Genomic DNA, 15,306 nt, shown 5'->3' on the forward strand with positions numbered 1-15,306 from the left:
CCCAGAATTAATCTTTATCTGCCACTGGCAAAATGTATTTTCTTTGAATGTGGGTTTCAATGCTGTTTCAATGAATGTGAGTTTCAAGAGCAGAGAAGTTTTAATGCTAAGTTTTCATTGTGAGACTGCATTGCTTTGTTTAGTAGATGACTTAGTGTTTGTGCTGTAAAATACAAAATAAAACTTTCAAATGAAGTCCAACTCATCATACAAGTAAAGCAGTATGCACATTAGTGTTTATGGTAAATGGAGTGAAATAGCCAAGTATAATGGTTCATTGAAATGGCTGCAGAGGCTCCATTCAACCATTATTTTGTCAGGGGGGAAGGGCAGCAAACTCAGACAGGCCCAGCTGAACTATACCTCCCAACTGTCCAGATTTTCAAAGAATGAATAGATTTTTGCTTCTTATTTTTGGTTTGTTCTTCATAAAATTTGTAGTTTTCTGGCAAATCATTTAGAAATTAAGTCACTAAATAATGATACACTGAGTTTCAGACTTCATAACCTTCAGAAAAATGCATGCTAAAGTAAGAACTGTTATTCTATCAACTGTCTCAATTTATACAAGAACAATTTTTAGTACTGTTTATATGTTCCCCCAGTATATTTGGCCTTGTTCAGATTTACTGCATTAACAGGTTGAGAGGTACATGCAAATAAATTGCTTTATAGAATTAGGCATAGCCAACCTCTCAACTGTCTCCGATTTTGGCTTAAAATGTTGCTCTTCCCGCTAATAATCCCTCCATAAAATAGCAATTTTGGAAGAAAACATGGAGGGTTTACAATTAAGCAATAACTGTAATAATCAAAGTTATAGATTACTTGAAATGCATGTAGATTCTTTTATTTTGTCAGCTGCTCAAGTTAGCAGTACTAATATTAAAGTGTCCCTTCTTTGACAGGTTCCCAGCTGTATTGTGTGGCTATTTTATATTTTTGCATCACATTTGGTCCATTTTTCATAAAATTGTGTTTTTTGGCAAATTAGTGACAAATCACTAAAGACTGAAGTTAGAAAATAATGGCAGACATTTGAGTTTCAGATTTTGTACCCTTCAGAAAAGTCATACTAATGCAAGACCTATTCTATTATCTTTCTAAGTTTATTAGAGCAATATTTAAAAATTGTCCTTATTTGTGGTCATTTGTCCACTTCTGTGTATGGCTTTGTCCAGATTTCTTGCTCTGAGGTTGAGAGGTATGACACATGTGTCAGGGCCATCACAGTCAGCCAGAGACATTTCAAATTGTGACATACTTGTTGCACCAAACTCCACCATGTACTGACTCTGGATGTGTCCAAGCAAGGCAAGGAGTAGTTATGCAGTGTAAATGTGCAGTGTGTCTCCCCCCCCCCCCCAATCCAAGGTAGACACAAGTACTACAGTGGCTTTTCATCTGTCCTTGATTTTGCAGAAAGGTCTGGTTTCTGTCATATTTTTGTACTGTTGATTTATGCTTATTACTCAAAGTGCCTGTTGCTCTGTGTTTAAGTAGCAATGCTTTAATGACCATAATGTAAGCTTGTCTGAGATCATAAGATGCAAGTAAGCTTTAATAAGCATACTGTTAAAGAATTGCCAACATTGAAAGCCTTTCTGTTGTTGCCATGCAGAGAATACTTGACTAGATAATGTATAAGCCTTGGGTATTAAAGGACAGGATTCCATTATTTTAAAAAGCTCATTACACTTGTTGGAGACTTCCAGTCATCTCTACAGACTTTACCCGTAAACTAAACAGAATGGCAATCATGTGTGGTCCATAACCTGTACAGTAATCCTTTAAGCAATGTATCTTTAGCTTGTTTCTTGTTTGCTTTTCATTTTTTACTTACATGTTTTCCCCATGAAACAAGTAGATAGTTGTCAGGCAGCAGGTCTTTTTTGGATAAGAAACATTTTTACAAGTGGAGGCATCACAGAGATTTCTACTTTCAGCATGTTACTTGGCACTTTAATAAAGCTGAATATAAATTATAATTAGAACTGCAGTGCAAGGAGAAGTGGTTTGAGTTGAGTGCTTCTGGTTTTGCTTATACTTGATTTTGACTGGCATTCCAGTAATGTATTTAAAAAGTAATTTATTTTTTCATGCCTCACAACCTTTTGTTTCCATCTAGATATTAAGTAAGCTGTCATGCAGCCAATGCATTGAAATATTTTTATTCTTCTACACTTATTTTTGTCTTAATTGGACTCTCATAATGATGGTTTGCCACCCAGGGCAGTGTATTTAATTAAAGTTAGTTTTTGTGGTTTTGAGCATAGCTCCTCCCCTTTCTGGTTGGTCACACCCCTTCCCCTTGACCACACCCATTCAGCTGGCTCCTGCAGCCCCCCTTTGATTTGAAGTCACCAGCCGCCACTGCTCACCTCCCTTTTATATGAAGGCATTATACAGTCATCTTCTATCCATTCCTTTAGGATATTTGACAAGCTGTGAAAAGCGCAGCCTGTATAGGTCTTCCCTCACATGCTATTTATGACTCAAAATGTTTTACTTCATATTAGTGTATTTCTACAGTACAACACACAGGATACTATTTCGCCAACACACACAAGCATTCAGATTCACGATAGCCAAGAAACGTATCTGCGCATTTGCATGTATGTATGATGCATGTTATACATTGTCAGTGCATACTTATATACAAGTACACACACGCCTCCCCTCTCTCTCTCTCTCTCTCTATATATATATATATATATATATATATATATATATATATATATATATATATATAAAAACACACACACAGAGAGGTGTGTGTGTGTGTTGTGCATGATACAAGACATTTTACACACACACACATATATATATATATATATATATATATATAGAGAGAGAGAGAGAGAATACAGGATATATTTCACTTACTGCAATGTGTGATATATATACTGTACATCTCTGTTTTCAGGGGCTGTGTATGTATATAAGTGTGGGTGTATCTAATGTTCCTGGTGAGCTTTTTTTTTGAATTACATGTTGTTGAGATTCATGGGGGAGTGGGGTTGAAACCTCTCGAGTCTCTCTCCTGTACCTGTGATGTCATGAAACAGGACCTGACAAAAGGTCCTGCTAATTTGTGGACTAAGGTTAAACAAGAGATAGGTTCAGTTGTGACAGTAGTGCACACATTATGGTAGGCTTGGCAGGTGAAATCTATGCATCGATTCTCACATGGATTTGCTTAATAACCAGATGAGATGATAGATACAAGCCAGAGAAATGAGGTCCTTTGCAGTGTAGCTGGGCTCACTCTCCGTGACAGAATGAGAAACTCAGCAAACTAGTGAGAGCTCAGAGTTCATCGACTGTTGAGACCAGTAAGTTGAAGTGGTCTAGGCATCTTCCAAGGAAGGGTACCAAGAATAGCCCACTATAAGAAAGTCTTAGAGCAGGCTGAGGAAAAATGCTGGAACTCAGCTTACCAAAAATGCCTGGCGATCACTCAGCGTGTATCTGGAAGTAGCTACTAGGGATATACAATACGAGTCCACTCTGCTTAGCTTACTATTGTCACAGCACCACAGCAGGACAAGTGGTTTAGAAAAGGAGGAAGGTGTATGCAGAATGCATATCTTGTATTAAAACTGAATAAAAACACATTGCAGACGAGATCAGCTTATGGGACACAGTCCAACAGAAGAAGATCCAGTACAACTAAACAGAACCCAGGCACATCATCAGAATCATGCTGGAATCAAGTCCGAGTGGCACAAAAGACAAAAATACCTATAAAAGGACCTTATGGACTGTCAACTTCAAATGAGTCATGCAATGCAACTAGACTCAAAACCTGAACACGTAGCTTGCACTGGAACACATTTATTTATTTAAATTATTTATTTTGCCTTGCTCATCCTAGATTTACTGTTCTTCTGATTTTCCTCAAAGATAGACCTGTTCAAGGTTACATATATTATTACATAACCAAAATATGCCTATGCAAACATTTTTTTTTTATCACCAATTGCATAGGTCTAGCACCAAAGTGTTTGCTGTCGGCTCTCAGCAGCCTAATTAAGCTGAATACTTTCTGGTACTTGCAAAGGCTCAGGAAATAAACTGTGAATATAAATAACTGGCTAAATGGAAGGGATACAAGGGATAATACCCACTACAATTCAGTATAATAGGGACTGAAGATTACAAGGTACCTGCAGAGATTGGAAACAATTAGTGTTGCTTACATAAAAAATCCAAGGGGGTATACATCCAGATGCAGTTTTCTCAAAATTTGAGATAGTGATAACGGTCCTAGTAATGAAAACAATCCTGAAATGCTATGAAGAGAAACTGATGTTTCTTAAATATTATATTCCAGCTGTTCGTTTTCAACAATATCTCTGAAACAATCATTTGAAATGCTACAGAAATTCCCAAGGGGGTTTAGAGGTGATTCATTCCTGTTGGAACTTGCCACTTTAAAACCTGCTTATACCCTGTGTCTACTGAAAAGGAAGTGGCTTGTAAAAAGGTCAGAGGACTGCTTAATAATATAACAACAAGCAAGTGAAAATGGAAGGCAGTCAGTCACAAAGTAGTCCTGGGGATGAAAATAGCATCTTCTTGGGCTTCTTTTCTCTATCTACAGATCTAACCAGGACTCTAACATTTGTCTTTAAGTTTTCAAATGTATTTCATATATATTTCTTTAATTTGTCCTTTTATAGACATTAGTTCAGTAAAAAATACACAATTCAAATAATGTACACCGTTAAATTATTCAAGTGAGGGTGTACAAAATCTGGTGCTTAAACACAGCCTTGTTTTTTTTAACAGTGCACAACAGTGTGCATTACACCATGATTCTCAAATACTTGGCCACAATCATATTAGCTGAGATCCTAAGTCTGACAGTCTGAGCTGAATTGTACTAATCACAGTTAAATTCTGATCCATTCTGTAGAGAGGTCTTACATAGTCACATTTGTACATTCTTTTAATGATATGCGACAAGCTGGGAGGAGTACAATCTGTACAGGTCTTCCCTCAGTAGGTTTATGAACCAAAATGCTTTTCTCTTGAAAGAGTAGATGTCTGTAGTACAGTGCAAATTATACCATCCTGTCAAAATGCATAAACATTCAAGGATTTGCTCAGTATAGCGCTTCATGGCATGTTGAGGCTTAGATGCCCAGTAGCTATGGAATGAATGTTCTGTGTGTTTTACAAATATGTATGTATATGTGGGTGATGCATACAATATATTATGTTTTCAACACATACAGAGATGTATGTATATACACACACATACACATTTGCATCCCATACGAGAATCATCTTGTATTGTAATATATATATGCAGAATATTAATATATGCATGCGTATATATATATATATATATATATATATATACACACACACACACACACACACACACACACACGTGTGTGTGTGTGTACCTAAAATGACTGAAATAACATAAGATTGCAGTGGGGAAAGGGCATAAACCCCTCCCTATTTCAATTTTGTCAGTCTTTTTACAGTTGACCTTATGTTTCAGTCATTTTAGGTACACTTATAGACACGCGCACATATGGATGTCTATAAATACAGACACACGTGCAGCTGATACTCAAAATATCTTTTAGTGCAAGACAGAGAATATTCCTTCTGTTGAGAAAGGAAGCAAACAAGGCGCAAAAGTCAGAAAAAAGGGATCCTGTAAATCTTCCAGTGAGACATATTTTACATATCCTATGTATGGCTCTGGGGTATCTCCGATTTTAATGTTTCTGATTTTGACTTGTATATTTGGTCAGTTCCTTCTAAAAATTTGTGTGTACTAGCAGATTGTTGAAGACTGTTGTCAGTAAATAATGACTGATATTTGAGTTTCAGACTTCATACACTTCAGAAAATGCACGTTACTGTAAAACTTGTAATCTAGTATCGTTCTGTGTATGCAAGAGCAATATTTTAAAATCTGGTTCTAGGCCCTGTACCTCATTATTTGTTTGTTTTGTCCCTGATTTTTGGACTAAGAGGTTGTGAGAGTTACGATCACATGATGAAGATTCCTGCATGTTCCATTTAATTATTTTTTAACCTGAATTACCATTTGCAATAATGTAAAAGGGGTGTGGTAATTGCATTTTGTGAAGAAATCTATATGGTTAGCCTTCAAAGTGGTTTCTGTTGGTCATTATGAATGGACGGTCTTTCCTGAGATTTTATACTACAGTTCTGAGTTAATTTTTAACTTTTTTAAAAATTATTTTAAGAGTTCCATGAAGATTATGGCAGGTGTCCATTCATTTGTAGGTAATTATACCTTATTTACTGTAGTTGTGTAGGAGAATCAAAGTTGGGATTGCCTGCTTGCTTTATTTCGGATTGTGTCTTGGTCATGGTAGTGAGGGCCTCAGGTGGAGAGTTGCGACTGGTGCGGATGGAGGAGAATCTGAGCTCAGATTGCCGCCTTTGTTTTTATTTCAGGATCATTATGTTGGATCCAGAATTCAAATTTTATTGGGGCAGAGGGACTGCTCTGGTTTTTGGGACATCGTTGCATTGGAATATGCTGGTGGAGGTGCGGATGGTGAAGCTGAGAGGTGATCGTTGGTCTGACTATGGCCGTTCAGGACTTCGTATAGCAGTAATTGCACTGAATGGCAGAGGGGATCAGTCTGGGCCTTGATTTGTTGCTGGCGTGGAGTTGGACTGGTGGATGTGAGGATGGCTGTAGTCACAGTATCGAAATCAGGCATGGTTAAGGAAGATTATGTGCCTTTGGATGTCTGGCCTGTTATTGTTTATGTGCAATTGTCTTGTGTGTGTTTCTGAGTATATGCTTGTTTATGTTGTACTTGAGCTTGGAGAGTGAAATTTTGTTCAGCTGTGCACTTTTTTTTGTTGTATGGCCTGAATAACAAAGTTTACTTGACTTGACTCTGTAGGATCCAGCATATTTTATAAGTAATTTAGTTTCCTGATGTCTTTGGCAGTCACGGTGGTGCAATGGTTAGCATTGTTGCCTCACAGCAAGAGGTTCACCAGTTCTATTCTCGGCTGGGGTGCCTTCTGGGCGGAGTCTGCATGTCCTCCCTGTGGTCGTGTGGATTTCCTCAGGGTGCTCCGGTTTCCTCCCACATCCCAAAGACATGCTGTAGGTGGATTGGACACTCTAAATTGGCCCTAGGTGTGCGTGTGTGTGTGCCTTCCTGTAAAACTCCACTGCCAATCATGAGCGGACAGGTGATCTGCTGTGGCGACCCCTAACCGGGAAAAGCCGAAAGAAGAAGAACAAGAAGTTTCCTGATGTCTTCCATTTTATTTTATGTTTTGCTTGCTTTTTAATCTAGATTCATGTTTTTGGGGGTTTAATTGTTGTGAGGATAAAATTTGGGGGAAGCTGGCATTCATTTTAGTGTAAACAACATTTTTTTGTAACTCAAGCTGAGAATACAATCCGATTGGCTGGATGTTGATGTCTCTGACATGACACATAGCTAAACAGTTTGATAATCTCATCTTTGTGTTCAAAAACAATAGTCTGTATATCCAGTAGCAAATGCATGCATTTATGGAATGTGATATGTGGGTATATGATTTGAATAAATGTATTTCTTTTAATTTATTTTACTGGATGGCACAGTGGTGCAGCAGTAGCATTGTCGCCTCACAGCAAGAGGTTCTCCGGTTTGATTCTCAGCTTGGGTGCCTTCTGTGCAGAGTCTGCATGTCCTCCCTGCATTCGTGTGGGTTTCCTCCAGGTTTCCTTCCACGTTACAAAGACATGCATCTGGAGAATTTCTCCCTGGGCCTCTGCTGAAAATTGGCTTATTCCAAGTCACACTTTCCTGGTTAACAAATGTAAAACTAAAAAAATAAATAAATACAATTTTCCATTTGTTTATCAGGAAAGTCCAACCAGACAATTTGTCCACTTTCAGCAGAGACCTGGGGAGAAAGGCTCCACATATAACAAAAAGAGAGCAATAAAACACATATAGCAAAGTAACTTTCCTTAATACAAAAACAGTAGTAGTAAATAAGCTTCACATAATATAAAAATCTCCACATAATACAAAAAAGTGTAATAGTAAATATCTAACAAATAAGGTTGTGTTATTTAGAGAAGTTAGTTGGCCTGAGATGTACAAAAAGATGTCTAGGGAATAGTGAAAAAACATAGTTTTATGTTTTTTTTTTTTTTTTTTTTTTTTTTTACATTATAAGTGGCCTGATAGGTTCCAAAGGTGTGTAGTCCACAGAAAGAAAACAAACAGATTATGCATTCTCAAGTTAAAGTAAATAGAGTATCAAAGTTGTAATGCGATTAAAAAACAGATTTAAATGCCCACAGCAGAGGTCAATCAAGGTAAAGGACATAGGTTGCAATTTCATTTGCTGTTCTGTGCAATTACTAACCAGGGTCAGTAGAAGAGCAGATCCATGTATTGGCTAGGTGGGTTTTGAGAAATTTTTTAAAGTTTGAAAAACTCCCAGCAGTTCTTATGTTTAAAGGTAAAGAATTGCCAAGAGATTTTTTTCCCCTGGAGAAAAAATTTGCTTTTGTGGCTGTTCTGGGTTTTTGTATTTCACTTAATACGTGTCAATAAAAGGGTGTTCTGTTAACAGCCTGTTTGATGCCATAATACAGACCCCTTTACAGTGCATAGTACGTAGGTAGGTGGTCACTAAGGCTATCTGGGAAACAGCCAGAGTGTAGTGACAGACTCCAGTCAAGGACTGACAGCTTTTTGATGTTTTGTCATCTCTAGTTGAAGTTTGAATAATTTGGGTGAAACCATAGAGGCTCATATGATACATAGGAGTCAGCGAGTTACAGGAATACCAGTTGATATTATCCTCCATTATAACAGTTTCCTGAAGAAGGAATTTTGATGTCCATTGAAGGATGCGTTCTAAAGTGTGAAGATGATTACCTGGTGGGATGTAGGTTCCTATAATATTTAAGTATTTTTTTAATTTTTACTTTAGTAAACAGCATTTCAGCATTGTTGATGTCTAGGGTGCCAAGGTCCATAGCTTCAAGAGTGAGGCTTTTTAAACAGACTGGCTACGCTGACACCTCTTTTGCCCTTTGTCTTGCCTGAATATGTTATAACCTGGGGGTAGTATTTCTTTGTAATTAGTTTTTGGTTTTAGCCAGGTTTCAATAAGTAGGGTGATGTCTGGTGAGTATAATGTAAGAAATCTGTATACCATGAAATACCTTTTGGGCCTTGTTTATACTCTGCAGCAATGCCTTTTACATGTGATACAGCAGAGTCAGAAATAGTCAAAGTAAACTTTATTGTCACTTCGAATTACACAAGTGAGAACTGAGCGAAATTACGTTTTTTCGGACTCAATGTGCATACAATACATAGCTACATTTAACATGATGATAATACACAAACTTCTATAGACACAAACAACAACAAAACATACTTGCATTACTGCAATCATTTAACAGATTGTCACTCATTACTAGATTTTCACTGGAAAAATTGCACTTAACGACTGATTTAAGGCTTACATTTATACTGCACAGTAAGACAGTTTGATTACTGTTGACTTTGCTGTCTGGGTGTGGGTAAGACCTTGTTACATATTGCACTATATAGTGCAATATTGTTGGATTACTGCTTTAATGTCCAGAGTGAAGGGTCATACGCAAGGTCACAGAGAATCCAGTAAATCCAACTCAACAACTTAAAACATAATATTAGCACTTTCATTTTATTTTATAATAAAACTTCTTCAGATGAAGTGACCCAAACACACACACTGTTTAAATACAATTCTAAAAGGTCATGTGGCAACTTTTTTAAAAATGATGTGATCAGCTTTAAATCATGTGACAGCAGAATCCCCTAAACAAATCATGGATTAAGCGCAACATATTCAATAAGTTCAAAACTGAGGTAAACAAATATCAAAGGCTGAATATCCGAATACATCAACCTATAAATTTTCTTTTACCATACAATAATAAATAGGTTTATGAAGCAGCAATCATTAAATAATAAATGCTATAGTGAGAAAATCTGTCTGATGAAAAAGGCCAAAATATCATCTTTCTAAAGCTCTCAGTTTTAAAAGACAGTTAACAGAAATCTGGTAATTAATCCCTGGTCAAGAACTTGCATTAAGCTGCAAATATAACTCACGTTCTTACAACTTAGGTGGGCATGGGTCACCACGTTCACTAGGAGGTACTTTTTCCATAACTGCAAATTTAAAAATGTGGTTTGGCCATTCCATTTAGTGTTTGGCTAGGGCATTGCTTGTTTTCCTTTTCTTAATGTCGTATAGATGTTCAGCAATTCTTTCTTTGAATTTATGCTCAGTTTTGACTATGTAGAAAACAGGGCAGTGTTGACAGAGTGCAGGGTATACTACCCCTTCCTGTGAGACAGTTAAATGCACCTTTTATATAAAATGTAAAGTTCTTTATAACAAACTGTTCACCCATCAAAATGTAGGGGCAGACGGAACAGCAACCATATTTAGACATATGATGAATTTTGTTACTCTTATGTGTGATGTTCTGTTAAAATGTTCCACAATGTTTTTAAAATTAGAACCCTTTCTGTATATTAAGTGAGGTGAATCCTCCACTTTCTCAATAATGTGTCCATCTTCTCTTAGAATACCTCAGTTCTTCTGGATAATGCTCCTAATAGATGCACTGTTAGCATTACAAGCTGTGAGAAAGGATCTAGTAAAGGGTGCGTGTGTGTGTGTGTATTGTGCATATATATATATATATATATATATATATATATATATATATATATATATATAGGTTGGTACTAGGCTATCGGCCCCAAGGGCTATGCCAGCCTAGCCATAATAATTCCCTGGAATTGTTTTCCCCACAATATTTACTTCTCTGGGCCCCTATCTAGCAGGGCAACTGACATGATCCCCGGGATGAATTTCCTATCTCCTATCCAATATAGGTTCATAGGTTGGTACTAGGCTATCGGCCCTAAGGCCTATGCAAGCCTAGCCATAATAATTCCATATATATATATATATATATATATATATATATACATATATTATATACATAGATATATATATATATACATATATATATATATTCAACTTCATAATTTCTTTTGCATCTCACTTATCAGTTCATACATACCTCTGAAACACCATTCCCCACTGCTTGAACTTTTCACCTATTCATATACTCTTGATATATTTGACACTTCCCTCACCATCAGTCTTTTCAGCCAGCCCCTCATATATTCAATTTTATTCAGTCTCGTTTCTTTTCCTCTCACTTAACTTGTCTTTCCTTTAAGCCATAAATGCATCATAAGTACATTAATTGCATCACTTGCAACCATTTGATCGGCATTAGGCAGACCGCATTGTGATAACTACTTTCCCTGTTCTTAATTTTTTTGTAACTATGTCTCTATCAGCATCTTGTATAAACATCTTACGACTGTCTTTTTCGCACCATGACTATTAATCTTATCTTCAGTTGTTAACACTTTTATGTTTAGGTCAATCATGCACAGACTAGAAGCATAAAGTGTAGAAAAAAGAAAGGATGCAAGTTTTGCTGACTATGAAGGAAAACATTAATAAGGGGGCAGTAGGAAGTATGATTACTTGTTTGCAATGTAACTAAGGCATAAAATAATGCACACCATGCGAAAATGTAATGCAATGCAGAATCAAGGATTTGGGGATCAATCAATTAAACTGCTGCAACTACATATGTGAATACAAAACTCCAGTAATGACTGGATGGCTGCAGAATAAAATTAGAATCACAACTGAGACATGTGACATGTCATGGATGTCCTTTATGCCCCAGTGTTTGGACTTGTAATTAGAGAAGTAATAAACTGAGTGAGAATGAAGACTGGATAATGGAAGTGGGCTGTGGGAGGAAGTTAAGAACTTTACATATATAGTACTTATTCATGATACCACCGTGGTTGTTAAAAATCTGAGGTTTTTAGCTTATGTTATGGTGCTATTAGAAAGTGGACTGAAGGAAATGGCTTGCTGAGACATTATGGGAGTTAAAATGCTGTGATGAAAGTGTAAGGCATGAGCAGATTTATTTTTGTGAAAAAGAAATAGAATTATTGGAAATAAAGCATTTAGTTTCTAAGGATACAAAATAGTGCCAGTAAGGATGAGCCAAGCTGTGTGGTTGCAGGGCACCTTTTCAATGACAGAAAGAAAGTTTATATGATCACATCAGTTTTACTGAGACAAAGTATACTTAAATGTGCATCCAATAACGAAGGGACTAAAATCTGAATCAGCTGCTGTTTTTTTTTATTTTGGAATCCAAACTGAACATAGCTGCTTCTCTTAAAGATAATTCTGCTAATCGGGTCATCATGCTTAAACAGTATGCTCGTAAACTACGCTTCAGCCTGCCTACAGTTCTGCCAAACAGTAAACATTTTTTGACCCCTCCTCCCCATTTTTTCTTAGCGCACTAAATATTTTTTTATTAATGTGATTAAGTAAATAGAGGAAATGATTTCATAATGATCCCCGATATTTATACAAGATGGTGGTAGACAATGTTACAGCTATTACGCTTTGTTTTTTTATTATATTTAGTCATTTCCATGATTTTGCTCAGTACTCCAGTTTCATCAATCCCATACAGTCTAAAAATTGTCTGTAGGGCTGAGCATCGCGTGTGTGTGTGTGTGTGTGTGTGTGTGTGTGTGTGTGTGTGTGTGCGTGCATGGGTGCATGCATTTTCCTGCTACAGGCCAGACTGGCAGTCTTAGTTTCTCTGGGCTTTTCCATGATCTTGGACTGGATAAAGCTGATAGTACAAAATGAATGAATAGAACAAACTTGCATTTTTGTTGAGAGCTGCTCTGAGAATAACATAACAGTTCTATTAGGAAGAAACAAAAGAAAGAGGAGCAAATTTTGTGCTATGTATGAGTTATTTAAAAATATAAAGACATGCAAGATAAAGCAACAAGATGCATAACGACAGGAAATGTTGGCACTGCAGGGTTATGACTATTTTTTTTTATGAACACATATGACATGAAACACTAGGCAAGCAAATTTTTGAGATGACAAAAAAAGATGGGGGTATAGTATGAAAATTAATATTCTGTATTTCTCATACAAACTGTGAAAGGCAGCAATAAATACAAGGACATGCAATGTGTTAAGGATATAATTTATAATGAAAAGATATTTTTTAAATCTGAGAGGTTTAAGGCATTATTGGGGTTAAGTTATTCATGTTTCTAAGCCAGAAAAATCTGAGAGGGTATATTCATTTTCAGCACAGGAAACCAAGGTTGAGTAGGTAAAACGGAGAAAGAAAATGCCACAATATATGCAAAATGAGTAACTGCAGACAAAAATCCATACATTTATGAATCAAGTTTTAAAAATCCTTAGATAACATATATGTTCGGTTTCTAAATTATGTTTATGTAAGGTATTTAAAAGCTTTTTTTCCCTCATGTATGTATACTTACCTATATTTTGTACTGCTTCTGATAACATGTGCTGGAGTTAAATGTGACGCTGCTCTCCCCCAGGCCAACAATGAAAAAGGATTTTATCCCAATAGGATTTTACTGGTTAACAGAAATATGGATGGATGGATGGATAGCTAGACAGATAAATTATTACTTTTTTAATATTTAAGGATATTAACATTTCTGTATGAGAAAAGAAATTACAGGATAATTTATTGATGATAGCATGGAGAAACAGGACATTCCAAGAAATAATCTGTTATGAAATAAATTAGATATTAGTATATGAAAAAGCTAATGGGGATGAAGGACTTGTGATACTAGGCTCTATTGAGTTTATTAAGTTTTATCATTACTTTTGGTTTCTTACAGTTAAATTGTAATTTTTAATATGGCAGTAACAGAAGATTCTAGCAGCATCCTGACACTGCTCTACACAGGCAGTACTGAAGATTACAGCACCATCTAATACTGCCCTATACTGGCAGTACTGAAGATTACATCACCATCCTAATACTGCTTTATGCTGGCAGTACTGAAGATTACAGCACCATCCTAATACTGCTTTATGCTGGCAGTACTGAAGATTAAAGCACCATCTAATACTGCTCTACGCTGGCAGTACTGAAGATTACAGCACCATCCTAATACTGCTTTATGCTGGCAGTACTGAAGATTACAGCACCATCCTAATACTGCTTTATGCTGGCAGTACTGAAGATTACAGCACCATCTAATACTGCTCTACGCTGGCAGTACTGAAGATTACAGCATCATCCTAATACTGCTCTACGCTGGCAGTACTGAAGATTAGAGCACCATCTAATACTGCTCTACGCTGGCAGTACTGAAGATTACAGCACCATCCTAATACTGCTTTATGCTGGCAGTACTGAAGATTACATCACCATCTAATACTGCTCTACGCTGGCAGTACTGAATATTACAGCACCATCCTAATACTGCTCTACGCCGGCAGTACTGAAAATTACAGCACCAACTAAATACTGCTCTGCACTGGCAGCACTGAAGATTACAGCACCATCCTAATACTGCTTTATGCTGGCAGTACTGAAGATTACAGCACCATCTAATACTGCCCTATACTGGTAGTACTGAAGATTAGAGCACCATCTAATACTGCTCTACACTGGCAGTACTGAAGATTACTGCACCATCCTAATACTACTTTATGCTGGCAGTACTGATGATTACAGCACCATCTAATACTGCTCTATGCTGGCAGTACTGAAGATTACAGCACCATCCTAATACTGCTCTATGCTGGCAGTACTGAAGATTACAGCACCACCTAAATACTGCTCTGCACTGGCAGCACTGAAGATTACAGCACCATCTAATACTGCTCTACAAAAGCAGTACTGAAGATTACAGCATCATCTAATACTGCTTTTATCCTGGCAGTACTGAAGATTACAGCACCATCTAATACTGCTACTGCTCTATGCTGGCAGTATTGGAACAAGAACCCAAACGTGTTGGTTTGCAATCTAGAATCTTCTGGTCTTCACAGCACTGAAGAAAGAATACCAACTGTTGGGCCACTGGCAATGCTCTAAAGGGAGGGTAAAGAGAAGGGGTCTGAATAAGAGGACTGACAGACTCACTGGTACACAGAGAGGTGCGGAGGAGTTGTCTAGTCCATTCAGCAAATCGGTTCCTATCCTGGTCTTTCAGTCAATGGATGGACTCTTTAGACAGGAACTGGTCAGAGTGTCTTCTTATGCAAAAACAACTGGCTGTGTAGAAACCTTTCACAAAACTGAGGCATATGGTCCTATGGGCTCTACAAGGTTAATTCCCTAAAATGAAT

The sequence above is a fragment of the Protopterus annectens genome, chromosome 2.part2, assembly GCF_019279795.1.
Source record: "Protopterus annectens isolate FY-2018-M chromosome 2.part2, PAN1.0, whole genome shotgun sequence".
NCBI lineage: Eukaryota > Metazoa > Chordata > Ceratodontiformes > Protopteridae > Protopterus > Protopterus annectens.